Source organism: Felis catus, chromosome B4 (genome assembly GCF_018350175.1).
Source record: "Felis catus isolate Fca126 chromosome B4, F.catus_Fca126_mat1.0, whole genome shotgun sequence".
NCBI classification, from domain to species: Eukaryota; Metazoa; Chordata; class Mammalia; order Carnivora; family Felidae; genus Felis; species Felis catus.
Window position 1 is genome coordinate 107,038,877 of NC_058374.1, and position 26,665 is coordinate 107,065,541.

General features: G+C 32.9%; 1 long non-coding RNA gene across 4 annotated transcripts in view; it reads left to right on the plus strand.

Moving 5' to 3' along the window:
* Window positions 1-26,665, plus strand: part of LOC109501696 — a 529,863-nt gene that overhangs the window by 358,284 nt on the left and 144,914 nt on the right. For all 4 annotated transcript variants that reach the window (XR_006600911.1, XR_006600912.1, XR_002744133.2 and 1 more), the window contains one exon: window positions 3,065-3,159. This is a non-coding gene — a long non-coding RNA (uncharacterized LOC109501696). The remainder of the gene's footprint in view (window positions 1-3,064; window positions 3,160-26,665) is intronic.

Genomic DNA, 26,665 nt, shown 5'->3' on the forward strand with positions numbered 1-26,665 from the left:
GGCATTATATGTTATCAAGAAAATATATGTAATTAGCTTGAAGAGACAGTTTTAAAAATAACAGGCATGGTTTATAATTTCTATTTATCTCTATAAAGGGCTATACTCATTTAGTTAAGAAAATTTTCATGTCATTTAATCCATGCCAAACATTATTATGAATACTTTTTATGTATTAACTCAGTTATTCCCCCATCAGACCCTGTTAACGTCCCTGTTTAATGAGTAAGAAAACTGAACAACACTGTGCTTAAGGAATGGCTCAGGTGATTCAGCTAGTATGAGGAAGTGGCTCCAGAGTCAGCTCCAGAACCTGAGCTCCAGAGCCTGTTGTCTTACTCCAAAGGCAATTACTGAAACTCTAGAAAATTAAGGAGAAAAGCCAAGCACTCCAAAACACTTCATAATATTCTTATTTATTTACTCTTGTCCATTATCCTGTGCCTAGGAGGTGAATTTATGCTTTCATGTATATTTACAATTATACCCACAATAGCTACACAAAATTTTATCTCAAGTATAACCTATAATTTTATCATCCTTTGTAGTCTGTTTTTACATAGTGAATTTAACCATCAATTTGAAAGATGCATAAAACACTACAATACTTTTATATACTTGCCTCTTTATGGAGGTTGAGATTGAAAGATGCATAAAATACTGCTATATTTTTATATACTTATCCCTTCTTTATGGAGGTTGAGATGAATAATATTCTCTCCTTAGATAGTAATATGAATACTATTAATTATGGTTAATATTTGGAAAATGTGGCTAAACTTTCCCATAATTCAACAGCATATGAACAGATATAATTATTTCTATTTTAATGAGGGAAATAAGCACAAGATGATCAAGTAGATAATTGGATGTCATGCAACTCTATGGACTAATATAGGATGTGAATACGTGGTTTGATAATAATCTCATTCTCTCCCATTGAATAAATCATTGTGCCTAAAGAGTTCTCCAGGGTCAAAAGCTAAGAGAATTGCCAAGACTGTAGATGAATTTAGACGATTTGACATAGGAAAGGGTTGTATTATTTCCTTATACAGCTAGGCTGGATGATGTTACCCAACCTTTGCCAGGATTAGAAGCTGTCTCTCCCTTTCGATCCATCTATCTTTATATCTCTACACATATGTAGAAATATAATTGCTCAAGTTAATATAAAAGGAAAAATAATGGGGTGCCTGGGTAGCTCAGTTGGGTGAGCGTCCAACTCTTAATTTCCACTCAGGTCATGATCCCAGGGTCATGGGATTCAGCTCCGTGTTGGGCTCTGTGCTGAGCATAGAGCCTGCTTAAGATTCTGTCTCTCTCCCTCTGCCCCCTCCCCCAACTTAAGCTCTCTCTCTCTCTCTCTCTCTCTCTCTCTCTCTCTCAGATAAAATAAGGAAATAAAAGAAAAAAATAACAATTCTTAAAATATGCCCATACTTTAATAATCAATTAAAAATGCTAATAATCACACATGCACATGTATACATATATAATTTCAGTTTCATTTTTTGCATAGTTTTCAATAATTTTGGAGTTTTTAGGTTACTTTGTAATGCATGGCATGTATTAATATAAAACATCATTTTTCTACTAAATTTTTTTTTGTTTTGCCGTTTGTAAAGAGGTTCTTTAGCTGTGTTGACACAATGGCTGAATAATTTTCTATGTCCTGTCTTCACAATATTAATCCAGCAGAAGAGGGATGATGCTTACCCATTAATTTTAACCAAGTGACAAAATTGAGACCAGAAGTTCTGATTGGTCCAACTGCAGCCAAGATCCATCTCCAGAAATATTCCCTGTGGCAGGTCCATGAGTTGTGTGCCAATTCTAACTCACATATTCCACTCTTGAGTCATGATAAAAGGATGGACTGAGAGTTGGTGAGATGTGGCTCCCAAATGAACATCAGGAGCAGTTAATATAAACAGGGAGAAAAATAAATGCTGACTGGCCCAAATCAATAACTCTATCTAACATAAGTGAATAAAGTAGATAATTACTGACCTCTTGGAGTTTATATTTTGTGGATGAAGATAAGTAAATGAATATATATAAGTCAAAGACAGGGGTTGATATATTGTAAATGAATTTATATTGTGATGCTTCTAATATCTGGCAACTTTGAAATCAGATTGTACCTACTTTATGAACTTTAAAAATTCTCTATGAGCTAGAACATTTCATAAAATTTAGAACTATCTTTTAGTTAATTAAAAATATTGATATTGTGAATTACACTCATCTTCAGGACATTTACAGTCTGATATGAAAGATGACATATGTAAATACATTTGTTTTTCAATATTTTACTACTTATGTCTTTTTAAAGTTGGAGTGATAGATTAAAATTATAATTAAGGCACAAAATATTTAGAGTTCCAATAGTTCAAGAAGATTTTTTATGAGTTATATGAATGGTATAGATTTTATTAAGAGTGCGATATACCTTACCTAGCACAGACTAAACAACACAAGTGAAGAATTCTGGTCAATTTGGCATAAACATAACAGAATGATGACAACTTAATCCTGTGCTTATATAAGCAATGTGTATCTGGAGAAGGTATTTGACAGTGTGCAGTGGAATAGTTATAACATTTCAATAATTATTAATGCATACCTTACTTTAAACAATCTTGATAGGAATTCCTAATTGTTTGAGTTTGTATTTATGTTCAAACAAAAATTCTTGGCTTTAATATCGTTGTTTCTATGTGGAGTGTCTTCATTTTATTTTACATACACAAAACACAATTGTATAGAAGAGATGACAAGTTTTTACTTTATAGTACTTTATAACGAAATTCTTTACATAGCAAAAGTAAAACAATTATGATTTCAGAGGTTACAAATGGTTTCACACTTAAAAAAAGAAATTGCTTTTATTGGTTATAAAAATCCATCTTTGATATAAGCGACACATTTTCTCACTTCAGTGAGGTATTTTGATTACCTCTTTATTGATATGAAATTGTGGCCATACTGAAGAATTTTCCTTGTTTTCAAAGTTTTATATCTTTATATCTTATAGAGTTTTATATCTTTCTCCTTTCAGAGTGTTACGGTGTCTTTTAGGAACTTAAAAGCTCAAAGACCTTTGTTTATTATACTGGCGGAAAGTGGAGAGTACCTGGACCTGCTTTTCCATTGGTAAGCCAAGACACATGCTCTGAGAAAATTCTTGACACAAAACACCTCAAAATGCTATGAAAATGTAGAAAGCATTTGTTAATGCAACACTGTGCCTATAGAAGAATAAGAAAAATCCCCAGAGGCCAAAAAAAGAAAAAGAAAATCTGAACCAAAAATTGCAAGCTAACCCTCAAGCTATAGTCACACTTGGGGCATTACTAGTTGTAGTAATTAAGAATACTGGGGTTTAATACTGGACCCTAGAACATATAAAGCCTCAATGAAAATGTTGAGAAAAATACCCTAGACTAGCAAAAGTAGCTGAAAAAGGAAAAGTGTTTATTTTGGCATTCACAACATGCAAGGAAGATCACATTAGGAAAATAATATTGAATAGTTCATGAATTCTTGAATTCAAAGTTCGGTAGCAACCAGGAGCAACTGACAAAAAGTAAATGCAAAAGATTCCCATAGATAAAGTTAGAGAAAGTCTCACTAGATTAAAAATCCTACTACATATAATTAAAAATCCAAAATTATAGGGGCGCCTGGGTGGCGCAGTCGGTTAAGCGTCCAACTGCAGCCAGGTCACGATCTCGCGGTCCGTGGGTTCGAGCTCCGCATCGGGCTCTGGGCTGATGGCTCAGAGCCTGGAGCCTGTTTCTGATTCTGTGTCTCCCTCTCTCTCTGCCCCTCCCCCGTTCATCCCAAAAATAAATAAAAAACGTTGAAAAAAAATTTAAAAAAAAATCCAAAATTATAAAATAGCCAAAGAAACAGAAAACTATGAACAGTATTCCCTGGAATTGAACACCATGGAACGTCATAGGATGCAAAGATTGGGTGAAATATACAGTCTAGCTGAATAAGAAAATAATACAACACTTTTATATATCAAGTGGGCAAAATATATATACAACTTTCAAAATTATCTTAACCCTGTGACTCTGGAGAATTCTCTACATGGCAATGGTTTATTCAATAGGAAGGAATGTAATATAAGAACAGAGATTCTAGTCACACTGCTGATTCACAACTTGCATTTGTCCATGTGGCATCCAATTATCAATTTGTCCTTCCACTGCCTAGTTTCCTCCTCATTAAAATAGGAATAATTTTACCTGCTCATAAGGCAGGTATTGTGAGTATTATAGGGATTACATTGAAATATGCAGATCACTTTGGTATATTAACAGTTGACATGTAATATTTTAACAGTCCATCATATGAACATGAGATGTGCTCCCATATATTTATATCTTCTTTAATTTATTTTGACAATGTTTTGTAGTTTTTATTTTACAAGGCTCTCATCTCCTTGGTTAAATTCATTCCTAAGTATTTTATTATTTTTGATGGTATTATAAATTGAATTGTTTTTTTTTGTTGTTGTTATTTCCTTCAGGTTGTTAATTGTTTATACATAGAAATACAACTCATTTTTGTTGACTTTGTATCCTGCTACCTTGATGAATTAGTTCATTTGGTAGTTCTGACATTTTTTTAACGGACTCTTTAGGGTTTTATACATACATAATCATTTCATCTGCAGAGGTAATTTTATGTCTTCCTTTCCAATTTTAATGCGTTTTATTTCTTTCTCTTGCTTAATGGTTCTGGCTAGCATTTCCAGTAGTATGCAGAACAGAAGTGGGCATTTTGCCCTGTTCCTGATTTTAAAGGAAATGCTTTTAGTTCTTTACCATTGAGTGTGATATTCACTGTGTGTTATTCATATATGACTTTTTTTTATGTTGAGGTGTTTCCCTTCTATTCCTGATTTGTAGAGTGTTTTTATCATGAAAATGTGTTAACTTTTGTCAGAACACTTTTTTCTGCATTGATTGAGTTGACCATATGGGGTTTCTTAGTTTCCTTCATTCTGTTGATGGGGTGTGTTGCATTCATCAATTTTAACATGTTGAACTCTCCTTGAATTCCAGAAATAAAAAAAAAATTGCTCATGGTTATAAATTCTTTTAATATGCTGCTGGATTTTGTTTGCTAGTATTTTGTTCAGGATTTTTACATCAATATTCATTAAGGATATTGATCTGTATTTTTCTTTTATTATCGCGTCTTGAGCCTAGGAATGAATTAGGAATAATCCCTTTCTCTTCATGTTTATTTTTTTTTTGGAAATTATATGAAAAGGATTGGTATTAGTTATTAAATGTTTTATAGAATTCATCAGTGAAGCCATGTGGCCTTAGACTTTTGTTTGCTGGTGGGTTTTTTATTACTGACTCAATCTCTTTACAAGTTATATGTCTGTTCAAATTTTGTTTGTTTATGATTCAATTTTGGTAGATTTTGTGTTTCTAGGAATTTTTTCTATTTCATCTATGTTATCTAATTTCTTGGTATTCAATTATTCATAGTACTCTTTCATATTCATTTTTTGTCGAATTGGTAGTAATGTCCTCAATTTTATTTCAGAATTTAGTAATTTGATACTATATATTTTTTTCTTGGTCAGTCTAGCTGAATGTCAATTATGTTGATCTTTGCAAAGAACTAACTTTGGCTTTATTGATTTGTTTATCTATTGCTTTTCTATTCTCTTATATTTATTTCTGCTGTAATCTTTATTATTTCTTCCCTTTTGGTAGCTTTCAATTAGTTTGTTCTTTTCTAAATTTTTAAGTTGTAAAGTTAGGTTGTTGATTTGAGATCTTTCTCGTGTCTATTTTGTTCATGCATTATTTCTTGATTTTCTCCATGTCTTCCTTTAGTTCTTTGATTATCTTTAAGATAGTTGTTTATTATTATTATTATTATTATTGTTATTACTATTATTAGTAAGTTTTTGTCTAGTTTATTTGCTGTTAATTCTCGTGGACAGTTTCTGTTGATTTATTTTTTTCTTTGAATGGGCCATATTTTCCAGTTTCTTTGCATGTCTTTTGATTATTTTGTTGAACATTGGACATTTGAATCTAATAATGTCATAACTCTGGAAATCAGATTGTCCTTCTTTTCCAAGGTTTCCTGGGTGTTTTGTTGTTGTTGTTGTTGTTATTGTTTTGTTTATAGGTTGTTTTTTTTATTATTGTTGTAGGTTGTCTCTGTGCTAACGATCAGCCTAAAGTGTAAACTTAAGGTAATCTTGAGTCTTTTTTAAGCCTTTCCCTGGGCATGCCAGGTCACTTTCTAATTTCCCTTATATATGCAGTTGTTTTGTCTTTGTCTTGAAAGGGGAAAAAAAAAGTGAAAATATGTAACAAGGGAAAAGATGCTGGCCCAAATCCCCTGGAAGCCATTTCAGCCAGAAGGGTAGAGTCTTGCAACAGTGGGAGGCAAGTACAACATCAAAAACTGCCAGCCTCTTTATCTTCACTTCTGTGATCAGAAGTAGCAATCAGAGATCAAAGTATAGATCTCTGATGTTTGGAATAAAGGGCCATTTATTTGTCCACCTTAGCTCTTGTGTGCAAACGTGTCTGGGAAAATGGCCATGGTTGCCTGCCATTTGGATGGATTTGGAAATGGGGAGCTTCTACTGTGCTAGGAGCTGAAATTAGCCAAAATTTACCATCCAATGCTTCCTGCCAGAAGTTACAAGCCTTCAACAGACCCCAGAGTTCCAAAATAGTCACATGAGACAGATTTTATGTGAGCAATTATTGTTTAGATGGGGAGATAGATTCCTGGTGTTTCTTACTCTGCCATTTTCCTAGAATCCTCTTCTCTTAGGTGGGATTTTATACCTGAATAGTATTTTCTGTAAAGATGCTAGTTTTCCGCCTATCAAAAGATTCTTAGTACTTTTTATAATCCCAGTATTACCGTTTTACTACTCAATTCATGATTTCAGTCTTAGAAATGAGTGAGAGTTATTAAGGTAAATAGCACAATTTCTTTTAAGATTAAAATTTCTTTAAGTATATGCAAGCATACATTGAGACATCAGAGACACTTAAGTGTATTTCCCATTGTACAGGCTTATACTGCCTCATACAGAAAGACAAGAGCAGCCAATGTCATCATCTATATAAAATGAGAATCCTGCAAGGCTGGAGAAACTTGTATTTGTCATTCTATGGGTGATTATACACACATGTCCTTTTACCAGACTGTCCAAAAGGCTTCATTTACAGACTTAATCTGCTAACATTATTCTGTGTAAGTTTTAAACCACTGATCTTGCATCTCTGAGGAGTTTGCAATAGGGTGGCATAAAGGAGGAATTAAGGAGAGTGTTTTGACTACTCCCTCTGTACAAGCTTGTGCTGATGGTGACCTGACTGGTCTGAAGAAGGAAATATACCATACTTAGGAACTCTGTGGCACTGGAGTAGAATTGCCTAAGTTCTAATCTTGCCTTCATTTCCTTATGAGCTCTGTAATGATGAGCAATATGCATAAATTCTCCAGGCATCATTTTCTTCATCTGTAATGCCATTCTATATAGTTGTAGTGATTATCAAATTAAAGTGATATATATGCAAAGTTATATATATATATATATATATGTATTCATATATATAACCATCTATATATATCTATAACATTATATGTATACAACTATATATAACTATATATATATATAGTTATATATATATAACTATAAGGAGTTATATATCTATAACTCTTTAAAAAGGTGTGTGTGTGTGTGTGTGTGTGTGTGTGTGTGTGTAAATTTGTAAATATTTACCTCCAGTGTGTGTCTACGTAGTGGGGAGGGGAGGGAATAGTAATAGTAGTAGCCATATAGTAGTCATAATGGAGAAAAATTAATAGATTTTAGATATACTTTACAGTTACAATTGACAGGAATTTATGAAAGCTCAAACATGGAATAAGAAAGGACATAAGAATGTTCCCTAGATTTCTACCTTGCATTACTTATCGTGCTATTACTTAAGATGGGAAAGCATAGGAGAAGGTCCAGTGATAGGATCAAACAAGGAAAAGCAAACTGAAGCCCTGTTTCTAATTCTCCAAAGTATATGCTTTGAACATAGACTCCCTTTGTGTGAACACTCCTTCCTTAGTGTGCTGTTAAGTGCCAAGGGGACCCAGGTTTCCTTTCTGTAAAACACCCTTACCTCTGGAACACCTCAAATAAGCATAAAATATGAATGAAATTAGAGTGTGAATTATATAAATGAAGCTACAAAATGAGTTTCCTACCTCCTTTTCAAAACACATAGTTGATTCACTTACCATAATAACCTCCAGTTCCATCCACGTTGCTGCAAATGGCCGGATTTCATTCTTTCTCATTGCCATGTAGTACTCCATTGTGTATATAAACCACAATTTCTTTATCCATTCATCAGTCGATGGACATTTAGGCTCTTTCCATAATTTGGCTATTGTTGAAAGTGCTGCTATAAACATTGGGGTACAAGTGCCCCTATGCATCAGCACTCCTGTATCCCTTGGGTAAATTCCTAGCAGTGCTATTGCTGGGTCATAGGGTAGATCTATTTTTATTTTTTGAGGAACCTATTTGATATAAAAAATAATAATAAAATAAAAATAAAATAAAATAAAAAACAAAACACAAAGTTGTTCCTTAGCATTTCTTAGAAGGAAAATTTGCATCGATCATTCTTGCAAGAATGGCATATTCACAGAGAAAAGTCATGGAATACGGACAACATGCTATGCAGAGAAATCAGTGTCTTTAAGGTCTATCAATAATTCTATCTGGTGAATCATACGGAATTACTAATGTCTGATCCTTTTTTACCTGCAAGAAAATGCAGTCTCATGTAGTTTAACCAAATAGTAGGTCCAGCAGGAGATCAGGTGATTTTTTCTGAGATCTCTGAGGGTTATCATCTTATAAAGCAGTCCTTGTCTACTCACGGATAGCAATATTACTCAGAAAATCTCTTTGATAACTTTATTTTTTTGCATGTATTTCATCATTACTCCCTTTACAGACTAATGAAATCTCAACACATATTTTTATGTAATTCCCTCCCCCCCCAAAAAAAAAAGAGAATCTAACAATCTATCCATTTACCATTGCTTCTCTTGGGACAGAGATTGCTCATCAGATATAAATTTTTTATTGACTAACAAAATGTGTTAAAATCCATTTAGAGTTGTTGATAATTGATATTAGGTGTTTCAAGTCAGTATTCAATAGCTATCAAAAACAATTTTCCATCTCAGCTGTCTAATTACACAGAAAATAAGCTTTATATTTTTGTATAACATTTTCCTATAGATAATTCCACATTTTCAATTTTTTCCACAATTAATATAATGTAATAACTATGCTGTTAATAATTAATCAGCTACTTTAATGCAATAGAAACAAGGCCCCTACTGCAAAATCAGAATTTGCTAAAATATTAGATGAATTATTAACATAATTAATGAAGTTTTTAAGCAAAACATATTTTGCATGAAATTTAAAGAGATTAAATAAGTTTTTTGGCCATTGAATGCCATTTTCATCATTGTGTTACAATGTGATGCATACCTTTTATTTTCTATTGATTATATTAACGTCAAGTAATACTTTGTCACTATGCATGTTAATTTTTTTTTTCAAGATTATATGAATAGAGATCAGGTGAGTGCTGGGAGATATTTACTGACTTGGCTTTTTATATTGCTCTCTTGTGTGATGTTGGGCCCTGCTCAGTATACAATAATACAGTAAAAGTGAAAAGATGAAATTTCAAGATGAATAAGCTCCATCCAATTGAGGATGGTTTAGGGGATATACAAGCGCTTCACGAATCCTGGGAGCTAAGCTGTACATCCCTGAGAACCCCAAAAACTCTGAGCACTTGTCTTCTGAACTGTAAAATGCAGGTGTGGATTCTTGCCACATCTAATTCATGCAGCTGTCATGGTGATGAAAAATAAGACAATAAGGTAAAAGAACACCATTAGTAAATTGTTATGAAAGTGTACATAGATACCTATTTCTCATAGATGAGGAAACTTAGATTCAAAAAGGCTAAGTAACTAATTAAATATTGACCTTCTTAAAAAAGCCCATGTGCTTCTATCTTTGAAATTCTATAGAAAATGGTACAAACATAAAGACAATGGTTAGAGTAATAGCTTCTGCATTTGCTAATTTTTAGCCTAAATCATTCCTGTTTCATTTTAGTTCAATTCTTGGTCTTGCTTTGGTGCAACGGGAGAACAGGTGTTCATCTACCCCTAGAGCAGATTATTGGCATCACTGCATACCATGCTATTATTAGATTCCTTCATTAGCTGTGCTCTATCCAAGTCATTTAAACATAATATTTTAGGTCTTACATGTAATCCTAATTTCTAGCTGTTTAATCATCTCTTTTTAATTTTCACTGTGCTGCCTCTAATTTTTTTTATTAAGTTTGAGGAATTGAATTTGGAAACACTATTTAAATAATGACTAGGCCAATGTTAATTGTGATTTCTCCATATCCTCTGAGTAATAGATTAATTTTAAATATTTGAGACTCATGCTTGATAGTAGCTTTAAGAGTATCTATTTATTGTTTCAGATGCATTATGGTAATCTGCTACAGTCTATTCCTCCAAAGTGGGAAAATGTATGTAAGCCTCATATTGATGTAATTACATATTATTCTTATATTACTTCACTATTGAATATCTTATTATTTTGCTCTCAACTTAGCTTTTTTTTGAGGTTGGAATGATTGATTAGTAATATCTTAAAAGGTCTCACATTTGTTTTTACACTTATGGTACATAAAAAATATATAAAACATATGTTGAAATAGAATTGCATTTATTTTAATGTTAACAAAACTTTTGATGAAAAAATCAATGCCGTGATTATTGGTTTTAGCAAAATCCAAACATCTTAGCTCAGATCTAGGAGGTAAATGGTCAATGGGGTCATCATGTTTTCTTTGCAAGGTTATCATTACCTTTGAAGTCTCCTTGGACCTTTCTTTGGTTACAAGGCCATTCACACACAACAATTTGTAGCTAATGAGTTAAGTATGCATGCAGTGAGGGGTACCTGGGTGCCTCAGTCGGTTGAGCGTCCAACTTAAGCTCAGGTCATGCATGGTCTCATAGCTTGTGAGTTTGAGCCTAGCATTGGGCTCTGTGCTGACAGTTCAGAGCCTGGAGTCTCCTTCAGATTCTGTGTCCCTCTCTGTCTCTGAAAAAAAAAAAATTAAAAGTATGCAAGCAGTGAATTCCCATATGTAACCTATTCTTTAAAGAAGCCAAACTTTATTTTTATGTAATGAAAAACAATGGTAAACACACCATATTTAATAAATTTATAATATATTACACAATAATAATCAAGTAAAGAGTCTCAGACAATTCATGTAGGTTTGTCCTTCACTCCATGGCTTATTATTGCATTGTGTTTTGGACAATAAATTAAATACCAAACTTTTTTGGTAATACCTTAAAGAACTTTCACTCCAATAATAAAATTTCCATATAATTATCTGGAAATGTTTTTATTAGTTCTGATTCTAAAAGTTTAGCAGAATAGTAAAGATGTCTGCATAAAGGAATTTTTATTTGAAAATAAAGTGAAATTCTTATAACTGATATGACTGTAAAATTTCTACATGAACTATGAAAAAGACAAATTTCTAGAAATAAAAAAGTAAGTGCCAAAGGAAGAAATAATATATAAAAGAATAGAAATAAATAACATATGTGCAATGGAAATACTTTTGCTGTTCTAAATATCTCTTCTGTGGTTTTGGATCTAATATTTCTTTTTAGACCTTTCCATTTTAAGTAGCACAACTAAGAAAAAATGTCAACCGTCTCTTCTCAGGAAGTTTTAATATTATTAAGAGACATCTGTAGCCCTAAAGCATAATACATAAAGAAAAGTAGCCAAATGCAATGAAGGTTAAGTAGACATGTGGAAGGTCTCAAAGAAGTGACAATGTTGAACTTCACCTAAGCCCTGAAAGCAGCAGTGGTAAATAAATCCTCATATCTAATTTTGTGTCCTAGAAAATGGCTTACCACAAAGAACGATCCTTCCCTGTATGATTTATGTAGACTTGCTGTCCACTCATTCTTGACTTCCATAAGACTCACCAAAGACACACTTTTTACTTATGACAAGATAAACGCAGATCTTTAAACTTTTGCCTGAATTTAACAAGGCCAGACACAGACCCTTCAACTTTCCATTCTTTGTCTCATCTATAACTAGTTGAATTGTTTGACCCTCTAAAGTAGATAGGCAGAAAAATAAATAGTCTCTGTTTTACTGATTTAACTGAGACATGTCCTGGTTACCAAATCAATCCCAATAGTAAGTCATTCCAACTATGACTTGTCTACTGCTCCTTATAACAGTGTAGAAACTATCCTCTTGACAAGAAACTCTCATTTCCAGATCTGAGGTGCTCTTTCTATTGCAGTAACCTGGATAAAATTAAGTTTTTTGTTTTGGTTGAAAGAGGGAACATTCAAAGATGCACATCCTATAAATAGAAGGCAAAGGATATTTCTCTTCATGGCATTCATGAACATAAATTCTGCAGCCATTACATCTGGATTACAAATACCATCTGTAACATTTAAAAGCTTCATGAACTTAAGCAAAATTACCTAAAATGTTTATTTCATTAGCCTCAATTTAAGATAGGCATCAGTGCATAACTTATTTCATAGTGTCATTGAGTGTATATCTACATATATGCATATATCACTGAGATTTTTGCCAGACATATAGTAAGGATTTTTGGAATGTTAGATGTTATTGTTATTAAAATTTTTGAGTTTGAATATTAGCTCCTCTTTTTATTATCATTGATACTAGTATTTTTTTCTCTCAACTAAGTTGCACAATTTAATGGAATAAAACAATACTCAGTTTGGAAAACTGGGATAAAATTGAGTACACTAGAAGTGGGAATATCCCCGGATACTGTTTGAAATAAATTTGTGGTTTTAAATTAGGAATCATTCAGAAAATCAATTTATGAAGGATGGAGTAAATAATCAGGATAGAATAGAGAAAAAGTTCTCTAAATTATGTATGTGGATTTTAGTTGCAAGGACTAGGAATTAACTATCTATCTATCTATCATCTATCTATCTATCTATACACACGCACACACATTATTATGAAAACAATTTATGCTTCCTTCAAAGAAATCCTTGGCTCACCTCTGTATGAACTTCATGGAAATCACTGGTTCAAGAAGAATTAATCTCATAAAAATATGAGTGGTAGCCACATAAAGACAAATATACTACTCACTTATTTATTTGTTTATTTATTCAACCAACATTTCATAAGAGCTCACTAATGCTAGGAATTTTTCTTTATACATAAGTAAACAACAATAAAACAATGGTGTCTGCTCTCAAGGAATTTTCATTTTACTGGGAAAATGGATAATAAAAGCTGATATTCAGAAAATAAACTTTATAAGTGAATAAAAATTACGCTGTGGTAGTGATTAGGATTGGAAAAAGGAAAAAGAAAACAAGATGATGAATATCAGGAATGCTGAGTAGTAAAATGAGATATAGTAGAGTGTAATATTAAATAACATGTTCCGGGTAGGGGACCCTGTCTGGCTCAGTTGGTAGAACATGTAACTCTTGATCTAAGGGTCATTAGTTTGAACCCCACGTTGGGTGTAGAAATTACTTTAATCAAACAATCAACTTAAAAAGATTCTCTTACAAAAAGGTGGTCAAGGTAATCTTTGAAAAGATGAAGTTTAGACAAAGATTTGCAGGGTATTAGACAATGGAGGTGGGTATGCAGGGAAAGAACGTACAAGGCAGAGAGAACATTGGAGCAAAATAAAAACGTGCCTGGTGTATTTGAGGAAGAACAAGGAGACTGGAGTGACTGGAGCAGAATGAGAAATAGAGTAACAGAAAAATAAACCTGAGAAAGAATGGAGCCAGGTCATATAGGGTCTGGTAGACTAGAAGTTCTGTTTGTTTGTTTGTTTGTTTGTTTTTTGTTTACTCTGAAAAAAAAATTAGTATTACAGCTTAGAAAGAAAAGTGACATAATCTATCTTGTGTTTTAGCAGGATTACTATTTTTGCTTTTTTGAAAATAAATGAAACCATTTAGTGGATTGTTTCCTTCACTGTGCACAAGCTTGTTATTTTTATGAAGTCCCAATAGTTTATCTTTGCTTTTGTTTCCCTTGCCTCCAGAGACATGTCTAGAAAGAAGTTTCTATGGTTGATGTCAAAGATATTACTTCCTATGTTCTCTAGGATTTTTATAGTTTTAGGTCTCACGTTTAGGGCTTTAATCCATTTTGAGTTTATTTTTTATGTATGGTATAAGAAAGTGGTCCAGTTTCATTTTTTTTGCAGGTTACTGTCCAGTTGTTGAAGAGAATGTTTTCCCCCCATTGGATATTCTTTTCTCCTTTGTCAAAGATTAATTGAACATACAAGTATGGGTTCATTTCTGGGTTTTCTATTCTATTGATCTGTGTCTATTTTTGTGCCATACCCTATCATTTTGATCACTAGGGCTTTGTAATATAACTTGAAGTCCAGAATTGCGATGCCTCCAGCTTTGCTTTTCTTTTTCAAGGTTGCTTTGGCTATTTGAGGGCTTTTGTGGTTCCATTCAAATTTTCAGATTATTTGTACTAGCTCTGTGCAAAATTCTGTTGAGTGTTTCATAAGGATTGTATTAAATGTGTAGATTGTTTTGAGATTGGTTAAATAGGTGATGGGGATTAAGGAGTACACTTGTGATGGCCACCAGGTATTGTATGGAAGTGTTAAATTATTACATTGTACACCTGAATATGTACATTGTACATACTTACATTTTATGTTTACTAACTGGAATTTAAATAAAAACTTAAAAAAAAAGAAAAGAAACTACAGGGATGATAGAAAAAGGAAGACTTGTTTAGAGGCTATTAAAGTGAAAAAATTATTGTGGCTCCATCCAAGGTAATGACAATTCATTGATAAGATGTATTTAGACTATATTTTTGAAGAATTAGCAGGAGTTTGAGGTGCCCTGGTGGCTCAGTCAGTTGAGCGTCCGACTTGCCATTTGTGGGTTCAAGCCCTGCATTGGGCTCTGTGCTGACAGCTCAGAGCCTGGAGCCTGCTTCAGATTCTGTATCTCCTTCCTCTCTACCCCTCCCTCACTCTCACTCTGTCTCTCTCTATCTCTCAAAAATGAATAAACATTAAAAAATTATTTAAAAAAATAAAAAGAACAGGAGTTCAATTGTGACATGTTGAGATTTAAATGTGTAAAAGATTTCCAAAAGAAGTTTGTGTAGGCATGTTCATAATTGAATCTAGACTTTGGAGAGAGGTCTTTATAAATGTATGCAGATAAAACTTTAAAGTGCCCTGTAAATTGTGTTTAGGAAATAAAATCAAGTGCAATAACCAAAGGATATAACAAGAACAGAAAGTAAAAATGTGCCAAGTGTGCATGCCGAAAACTAAAAAACAAAACAAAACAAAAAAAACAGCAAACATAACAGGAATAAAACATCTTTAACTTAAATTGCCAACACTGTTGTATAGGAAAGTTGATAAAAGTGCAAATCCTAAGGATACTCATCACAAGGAGAGCAGTTTTTGTTTTTTTCTGTTTTTAATGTTTATTTTTATTGTATCTATATGAGAAGATAGATGTTAAATTAATCTGTTGTGATAATAATTTCACAATATATATAAATCAGACCATCATGTCATAGTCCTTAAACTTAATTAGTTATCTATGTCAATTATTCTCAGTAAAACTGAAAAAAAAGAAATCTTTAAAAACAGATATATACCATGTTCATGGATTGGAAGATTCAATATTGTCATGACATTACCTTTCCCTAAATTGATATGTAAATGAAATGTACTACCAATTGAAATCACAGCAGATATTTTTAAAGAAATTGATAAAGTAGATGTATCAATACAAATAACCTAGAACAGTCAAACAATTTTGGAAAGAGAGCAAATTTAAAACTTTCAATACCTGATATCATACTTATTCTAAAAGAAGAATAATTGTGAATAACATATGATATTGGCATAAAGGTAGACAAGTAAATCAATGTAACAGTGCAACAAGTTCAGAAATAGTCCCAAATAGAAAACTTCTTTTATTTTTTTTTAATGTTTATTTATTTCTGAGACAGAGAGACACACAGCATGAGTGGGGGAGGGGCAGAGAGAGAGGGAGACACAGAATCCAAAGCAGGCTCCAGGATCAGAGCTGTCAACATACAGCCCGAGGCAGGGCTCCAACTCACAAACCATGAGATCGTGACCTGAGCCGAACCCGGTTGCTCAACTGACTGAGCCACACAGGTGCCCCCCAAATAGAAATCTTCTGAAGAAAACATTGCAGGAACAAGAAAGAACCATATGGATATTCACACTTTAAGAGAAAATATTGAATAATACATCACGAAAAATTAATACATGTGCTAATCATGTGTGGAAGCAAAAAGGAAGTATAGAGCCTAGCCACATACTGGGAGAAAATCTTTCAAAACATATATCTGACAAAAGACTTTATCTAAAATATAAAGAGTTCCTACAATTCAAAAGAAGAAAGAAAAATAAAATGGGTAAAGGACTTGAACAGATACTTCAGAAATGGCCACAAACACTTGCAAAAGGCTCAAAATCAACAAGAAGCAGAAAATGTCAATTAAAACTTCCATTAGATTTTTTATACTCACACAATGACTAAAATTAAAAGGCTAATAACATCAACTCTTGGTGAGGATGTGGAACAACTGGTGCTTTTACATATCACTGTATCACTATAAAATGGCGCAACCACATTGGCAAACTGTATAGAAATTTCTGATAAAATTGATCATACACCTATTCTATCACCAACAATTCCACTCCTATGTATTCACCTAATTATTTGCTCAAGAGGAAAAGTGTTCCAATCAATCATCTCCCAGGTGGAGGGAAAGAGAAAAGTGACAAAAGGAATTTGCTCCTGTTTCTTTAAAGGCCATGACACAGAAGAGGCACACATCACCTCTATGCACATCCTAATGCAAGTACCTCATTTCATGTCCCTGCCTAGCTGCTGCAGAATTTGAAAGTATAGTTTTTAAAGAGATGGGAATGTGGCCAGATAAAACTTTTTTACTACCAAAAAAGGAAAAGTACAGATAATGTAATGATTAGGAATTCTTCTACACAGTTCTATTAAAGAGGGCAGTGATTGTCTGTGTAGAATGTTGCTATTAGGTCAATTCCTTTAGGACAAAAGAATTAATTGTTGGATTTGTCAAAATAGAGCTCACTAGCGACACTGACTTAATTGGTTTCAGTGGAGTAGTACGAACATGAGTCTAATTGCTGTGGTTTCAAAACAACGGAAAGATTTGAGAGTAGAGACAGTACATATGGAACAGCAATAGTCTTGACTATCAGCGGCACTCATTTCCGTTCAGATTCACCCTTAATAAAGTAAAATAAAGAAAGAAAACACAACACAAAAGAAAACACAAGATCAGATAGTGCAAAATTTGAAACTTGATATATAGATTTGGGAACATAAAACATTGTTTTAAGTTTATGTCCTGATTTGTTCCAGACTGGTTTTATGGAAAGAAAAAGAAAACAGTGTATGAAGAATCAGCATGACTAATGCAAGGACAAACAAAAACCAACCAAACAAACAAACAAAAAACAGTCAAAAACAGAAAAAAAGGAGAGGCAAATCTCAAAATTTTACAAACTCTGTATCCTATACCCTAAACTTTTAGACTCGGAATTCATGAGAGGAATGCCAACATAAGTTTGTTCCCTTGATTGCAGATTTTAACAATGAAAGGCAGAATAAAGATAGAAAATTTTAATAGCATTAATTTATTAACAAAAATGTACCATGGGTGATCAAATAATTTGAACATGTCTAGCAAAGTTGAAAAGATTGTAAGTGAAATTGAAAGAAGAGAAAAGACACTCAGAGAATCCTTAAGTGACCTCAGTGTTTTTATATTTTCTGGGCTCAATTATATACAAAGATGCTCAAAGAATTGCCTGTTTTTATTATATCACTTTAGCTAATAATTTGATGAAAATTCAATGAATAGGAGAACCCTGTAAGTTAAAATGACAAAAAGAACTTTCCTGAATAATTAATGGCTCTGATCATTACAAGACACCTACCTTACCTTGATTGTTGACATGCATAGTTAGGTGAGGAACCAGACATCACACAGAGCATGGGGGGTTTCAGGAATTGTTTAAAGACAAATATTTAAATTGTATTTGATTTTGTACCTCTGTTTTTTTCTTTAATTTTTCCAAGGCATTGTTTTAATTCATACTACTAAATACCTTTTAAAAGCATTGTGTTTTTTTTTTAATGTGAGATAATCCTGTTCATTTTTTTCGTTTTATTGAGAAATAATTGACGGGGCGCCTGGGTGGCTCAATCGGTTAAGTGTCCGACTTCGGCTCGGGTCATGATCTCGCAGTCCGTGGGTTCGAGCCCCGCATCGGGCTCTGTGCTGACAGCTCAGAGCCTGGAGCCTGCTTCGGATTCTGTGTCTCCCTCTCTCTCTGACCCTCCCCCATTCATGCTCTGTCTCTCTCTGTCTCAAAAATAAATAAACATTAAAAAAATTAAAAAAAAAAAGAAAAGAGAAATAATTGATATATATCACTGTATAGCTCAAGACATATAGCATGATAGTTTGATTTACATATATTGTGAAATGATTACCACAATAGGGTCAGCTAACAGCCATCTTCTCATATAGATACAATAAAAAGAAAATTTCTCCTTGTGATGACAACTCTTAGGATTTGCTCTCTTAACAAATTTACTACATATCATAGAGCAGTGTTAACTTAGTCATCATGCTGTACCTTATATCCCTAGTATTTACCTTATAATTAGAAGTTTATATCCTTTTTATCTTAAATTTTCATACATTAGGACCATTCCATAGATCAGTAACAGGTATTGAAAGTTCGAGAACTGATATTTTCAGAAAATAAAAATTTTAAAGAAGGGATATGTTTTACTTAAAAATCCCTTCTTGTTTCATTATATCCTACTGCCTTCAAAAGGCACGTGTGATTCCCATCCTGTTAAAATACAATTAGCGGTTACTGTAAAACATGAAGTATATAAGTACATAACCATAATTATTCATTGGTAAGAAACCAATCCAATTGAAATTAAAAAGGAACAGTTTCCTTTGTAATATGTCTTTCATTAACAAGTGTTCTTTAATTAACAAAGCAGAATGAATCAATCTAAACTTCTCAAAAACTGCTTTTAAGAGTAGACTAATTGATGTCAAAATAGAAAATATCTAGCCGGCTATTTGACATTTTTGCCAAAAAAATATTTTATTGAAAGCTTTACCGTTTGCCTAATAAATTTTTATTGTAGAATAAAATAAATGATGTCAAATTGAGAATGAGATGCTTACAAATATCAAAATAGCAGAAACAAAACATGTAACATTCATTTGCTCTAAAAACACTGTGTATCCTGGTTGTTGCAATGTATCTGTATCACAAAATTTATCTTCTTTCTAATAGCAGCAGTTAATTCCTCCTAGTAACCATAATAGCCTGCTCACTTCTACCTTTCATCCAGAAAGATTATTTTTATGTATATGTGATGGAAATATTAAATAAGCTAACCTCTGCTCTCACCTGAACACTTGATGTTACTTGTGAAAGCTAACGCATACATACAGGTGTTCCTGACAACTCTCAGCTTTCATGTGTCTGGATGAAACGCCACAGGGCACTTGGAGTTTGAGGTTGAGGCAAGTTCATTAAAAACATATTGGAGCCATCCTGAGTGTAAATGTGAAAAACAGCAGAGCATATATACACACGATAGGATAGGAAATGTGAACAAAGGGATTCCCTTCTCCCTTCATTTTTGAATAAACACATGTCAGCTGTAAGAAAGAACTATTTCAAACTATAAGAAATAACACACACATACACACACGCACACCCAAACATTGACACACTGATCCACACTTTTGGAAGAGAAATAGCAAAGGTAAGACCTTTATTTTCAAATGGGAATATCCCCCTAACTAACCATACCTCCCTACAATATATATATTCTAAGTGCATACTGTCTAACTCTATTGCATTATTCTCCAAAGTTATACGTATTTTTAAATTCCAAAAATGTCCAAGTAACACTTGTGAATCATTAATAGTTTACAAAATCATCCTTTCACAGAATTTCTCAATCATTGCCCAACTAATAGGCAAATACTATTACTATATCCTTTTAATGGTTAAGAGAAAATGTTCAGGTGGATTGTTAAATGGCTGTTTACCAAATTCTGGAATTAATAACAACACTTTTTTTCTAATTGCATAGTAATGTTGAAAATAAGTTTTCCTGGAGATTTTAAAAAATACTTCTAAAAATTTTAGTTTATCGTCTGTTTTATAATGTCATAACTTTTTGTAAATAGGGACTGTGACTAATTATTTGAAAGGAAGACCATGATAAACCACAAACTTTATAAATATCAACATTATGAAAATTTATTTTAAATATCAGTAATGATGGAGAAAACAAAAACCGCAAATGTATATTCATGTGGCAATGACTGGTAGAGGTCAGTGAGCCTCAAAATATTGGCTTACAGCATGGACACAAATATTGTGTATTAAAGCAAAATTTCCCAAGTTTCTCAAGTTAAAATAATTATCAATGAGACTTATAAATAATGTATTATAATTCAGATCTAGTGAATCAGAATATTCTAAAAAAAAAGACTAAGAATCCATATTTTTTTCCAAAATTCTTAAATGTGTATTTATTTTTGAGTGAGATAGAGATAGAGTGTGAGCAGGGGAGGGGCAGAGAGAGAGGGAGACACAGAATAGGAAGCAGGATCCAGACTCTGAGCTGTCAGCATAGAGGCCAATGCGGGGCTCAAACCCATGAGATCATGACCTGAGCGGAAATCAGACGCCCAACTGACTGAGCCACCCAGGTATCCCCAAATCCATATTTTTAATACATAAGCAAAGTGATTCCTACAATTATAAAAGTTTGGGAGACACAGCCCTGATATATTCCACAGCCTTCTAAGAGTTAAAAAGGATTAAAATTAATCATATAACTGGTTTTGTTCTAAAAAAATGTAATATTAAGTGTTGTTTGCTAAGTTTTAAGAAATGCATACTCCTCTGTAATCCATAATGTTACCAAGATTTAGAACACTACCATCATATATTACCAGAAGTTTTACCTAGAGTTTTCTTAATACCCTTTACAAGCAACTCCAGCCCCACCTGGGGAAGCAATGGCTGTTCTGGATTTTGTCCACCATAGATAAGGTTTGCTTGTTGTATAATGTCATAAAAATGGAACAGAACAATACTACTCTTTAAGTTTCCTTTAACTTACACAGTTTTGTTTATTAACTCATGGTGTTGCATGTACCAGAAGTTTGTTATTCCTATGTAGTGTTCCATTTTATTATTTGTCCATTCTCCTATTGATAGACACATGGAATGTTTCCCAGTTATGGGCCATTATGAATAAAGCCTCTATGAACATTCCTGTACAGTATTTTTTGGACACATGTTTTCCTTTTTCTTGGGCATATACTTAGGGATTAAATGGTTGGATCATAGTTTTAATTTTAATAAGAAACTTCCAGACATTTTCCCAAATGGTTATAACACTTTCACTGCCACAAATAATGTGACTTAGAGTTACTCTGCCATCTTCCATCATTTGGTGTTTTCAGACTTTTTATTATGGTTTTGAATTGTGTTTTCTTGATGAATAATGATGGTGAAAATATTTTCATGTGCTTAATGGTCATTCAGAACTCTTTTCTAGTGAATTGAGATTGTGTCAATTCTTTTTGGCGTGTTTCCTTTTTGGTGCAAACTCTGACCTACTGCATGTTAAGGCACACATACTGATGAAGACAATGTGTTTATGAATAAGATGTATTTACAAAGGAAAATACAGATTATCTCTGTTGTCTACTTCTTCAAGCATTCGATATGGTTCCAAACACAGAGATATAATTAGTATAATGGCAACTTCTCTAAAAGAAGAAAGGTAAGGTAATAACTTGGTTAAATGAGACTTTCTGCCTGTGGACTGGGATCCAAGTTGACTCTGAGAATATAACATTACCCTTGTCCAACTTGGAAAGCTGAAGACTCAAAGTAAAGTTAGAGTAAAGAAAGAAAGGAAAGCAAGACATTGTTAGCCACACGGTAGATCCTGGAGCTATAAAGGAGGTCCCCCCAGCTATTAGTTTTTCAAATTATTTTTTCTGTAACCCTACTTTTGGGTCTCCAAAAGTGTTTTCTGACAGTGTGTGACATAGTTCTACAGGTCACTGAATCTCATATTATTACTTTTTCAGTGTTTTATTTCTCTGAGCTTCAGTTTTGATCATTTCTATTATTGTATCTTAAAGGTCACTGACCTTTCCTTATGTCATTTCTAAATTACATTAATTTTATCCTAAGCTATAGATTGTATTTGCTACTTTCTTCATCTTTAGTAAAAGTTTTGTTTATGTTGGATCTTTCTGTGGCTGATACATAAGTTGGTTGTGAGTCAGCTTGATTTTTTTGAGGCTTGTGTCTGTTGTAGCCATTATTCTATTGCCAGTTTAGCCCTACTATAAAAGCCTGGCATTCCTGAGGTATTTATCGAACTGCATATAGTCAACAAGGTTTCTTTACAGGGATGGTTGGAACTTGGCATTATAAAATAAATTTTGAGAGCTGCCTGGGTGGCTCAGTAGGTTAAATATCTGACTTCGGCTCAAGTCATGATCTCATGGTTCATGGTTCAAGCCCTGCCTTGGGCTCTATGCTGACAGCTCAGAGCCTGGAGCCTTCTGTGTCTCCCTCTCTCTCTCTGCCCCTCCCCCACTCATGCGAGTGCACTCGCGCGCTCTCTCTCTCTCTCTCAAAAATAAATAAACATTAAAAAGATTGTTTTAATAAATAAATAAACTCTGAGAATTTATATTTTTCTATGACATCATGATTTAGATAATAAAATGTATTGAATGTTAATTTAAAAAACAAACATTCAAAAAATGTTAATGAGTTCCATAAAGAGTTTGGGAGAAGACCCTTCTCAACACAGTGCTGATACTGAAGTATGTCTGCCTTTGCTCAGTTTCTTCCAAATCTACTCACAGCTGTGGTCTGAGCTTTCTAATCAAGGCTAAAGTCCAGTGCATAAGGCTGTGATTACCATTGCTGCTCACCTCCCACCTTCCACTCCTCTCTACTCTTCTCCTCAGTTCCTCTACGAAATCTCCCTTTTACTTCCTTCAGTGCCCTGCTTTCTCTCTTCTCTTTTTTATGCATTTTTGTGCATTTTGGGAAGAATTATTTAGGAAATGTGAGAAGTAATGTGTTAATCTAAATTTTTTTAAAACATTACTAGTTTGATGGATTTTTTATTGATCAAATGTAGAAACTAGATTGGAGATTAATAGGCTCTAGAACTGAAATTTTCAACTCAGATGTTTTCTAACTGTAAAAGAGACTTTTAACTGAGCAATACTATGAAATTGATAATTGTTTCTAATATATGTTAGGCTTTGTTGTTTCTAATTAAATTTTAATAAACATTACTAAATTTAAAATTAAAAATGCTTTTCAATCAAATGTAGTTAACATCTCTTTATCAATTTTTTTCAGTTTTCTTTTTTTATTGAAGTATAATTAACATACAGTGTTATGTTAGTTTCAGGTGTACAATATAATGATTCACCCTATTCTGTACATTTTTCAGTGCTCATCATGATAAATGTACTTTGTCTTCCCTTTATCTGTTTCACCCTTCCCACCCACCTTCCCTTTGGCAACCACTAGTTTGTTCTCTTTATTTAAGTCTGTTTTTTTGTCTCTTTTTATCTTTGTTTATTCATTTCCTTCGTTTCTTAAGTTCCACATACAAGTGAAATCACATGGTATTTGTCTTCCTCTGTGTGACTTATTTCACTTAGCATAATAGCCTCTAGGTCCATTCATGTTGTTCCAAACGGCAACATTTGCATGCACCCATTTTTATGGCTGAGTAATATTCCATTGTATATACTATATTTTCTATATCCATTCATCTATTTATGAGCACAGGTTTATTCAGTGCCTTCTAAAATGAAAGAAATATGGGCAATGCCCCTGGATTTTTTGTTAAAATTATTATAAAATTAAATTTAAGTTTAGCAATAATTTATCATTTTCACTGTACTTCAGAGGGAGATCTTTTATAGTAACCTGAGCTCTTAAATATACTTTTGCTATAAAGAAACTCTGCCAACTGTTACTGTCACAATGTTCATAAAAACATAATTATAAACAGCTGTCAGCGGTATACTTTTAATGTATCAAACACTTGTGTTTTTAATTCAAATCAACATTTGGTTTTACTTGTGTTTTACCACTGAAGAAGCCAGGGTTGACTGAGTAAAGAAAGATCAATTAATAGATGATGGTTGAATTATATGTATGTGTACATGTGTTTGTGTATCCTATATAGGATATATAATAATAGATCCTTTTCATTCAAAGTGCTCATTTATGATACTACTTTCAATTTATATCTGATAATATCACTATTCTTAAATTTATGGTTATAATTTTGCTTAAAATGCCTGCTCTTTCAAAAATTTTATTAGTCATGTTTTTCTACTTGCTATTATGCTAAAGTGTTTAATAAATTAAACAGTAAATATTAGGTAGTAAGATACTTTCTTATAATGTTTGTTTGCTATTTTACCTATTATTTGCATTAAAAGTAGTTGTTAAATCTCCTTCAACAGTTTGCTTTACCAGAATATTTAAAAACTGTTTCATCTGACATCAATATAAAGTCATTTTTGGGGCACCTGGGTGGCTCAGTCGGTGAAGTATCTGACTTTGGATCAGGTCATGACCTCACGGCTTGTGAGTTCGCGCCCCACATCAATCTCTGTGCTGACATCTCAGAGCCTAGAGCCTGCTTCTGATTCTGTGTCCCTCTTTCACTCTGCCCCTCCCCTGTTCATGCTCTCTCTCTCAAGAGTAAATAAAACTTTTTAAAAAAGTTTTTTAAGTCATTTTTAGTTTAACACATACATGGATGGGTAGATACAGAAACCATTGTAGAATAGCGCTTATACATGAGTCAGTAAATATATATACATATATATATATATATATATATACACACACTATATATATATACACACACACTATATATATAATTCATATATTGTATATACTATATATACTTCATATAATTCATATATTAATATATTTTAATATATAATATAACTATTAATATGTACTATATACACTATATACTATAGTATATCAATATACTATATTAATGATAATTATATAGATATATAGATATATAGATATATCTGAGAGAGCTTAGAAGCACCCTGGTAGCAACAAGCACATCAAGTACTAAGGCTTTGGTTTCTAAGTATCATTAGGCAATAAAAGGAACCAAAGTTTCTTGGAGAAATAGTTGATTCTAGGACTGAGGTAGGAAAAATGCAAATCAATTCTGGGTATTTTTTATTCTCAAATGGTAAGAAAAGCTGAAAAAGGAACAGAAGAATGAGAGCATACCAGAAGGACACAGGAGCAAGCTGAAAGAGCTCCCAGTGACCAAAGCTGGAAAAATTTGAGCAAAAAAATAATGACAACATTGGGTTATAAATCAAAGCACAAAATAAATATCTAAGTTTATATTGATATAAATAAATGATTAATAAGAGGAGAGAAAGACATATTTTTCTGTACAGAACAATCCCAAAAAAATAGAAGAAATAAAAATGCAAATAGATCATCATTAGACAACCACAGTTATAATTGTCACATATAAAATCTACTGATGAATGCTAATATTAGTGCATGAAACGTTAAGAAGAATCAATATTTTTATAGACTCAAAGTGTCATTATTACTCATTGTGGTGGTTTTAACCACTCTAAGAAGTGGAGTTTAATTCCTTTCCCTTTAAGTGTAGACAATGCTCAGTGATTTGTTTTAAAGGAATAGAGTATGGAAAGTGAAAGATACTAACTTTGCAGTAGAAAAAGTGGCAAACAACAACTTAATGGAATAATTTAAGCTAACAATGCCAGACACAATCCATGTTGGTGTTATGTATCCTCTGAAAAGATTTAATTAAAAAGAAATTTCAGGGGCGCCTGGGTGGCTCAGTCAGTTAAGTGTCCGACTTCGGCTCAGGTCACGATCTTGCAGTATGTGAGTTCGAGCCCCGCGTCGGGCTCTGTGCTGACTGCTCAGAGCCTGGAGCCTGTTTCAGATTCTGTGTCTCCCTCTCTCTGACCCTCCCCCGTTCATGCTCTGTCTCTCTGTGTCTCAAAAATAAATGTTAAAAAACAATTAAAAAAAAAAAGAAATTTCACCTCTGTTCTATTATTATCCACAATCCAAAGACTGATCATGAAAAAAACTTTAGAAAAAAACTTTAGAAAATTAATTAAAGGAATTCCATAAAATACATACCAGAATTTTTCATAAGTCTAAAAGTCATTTAAAAGAATAGGAATGACTGAGAAAATGTCACAAATTGAGTAAATTTTATAACTAAATGCTGG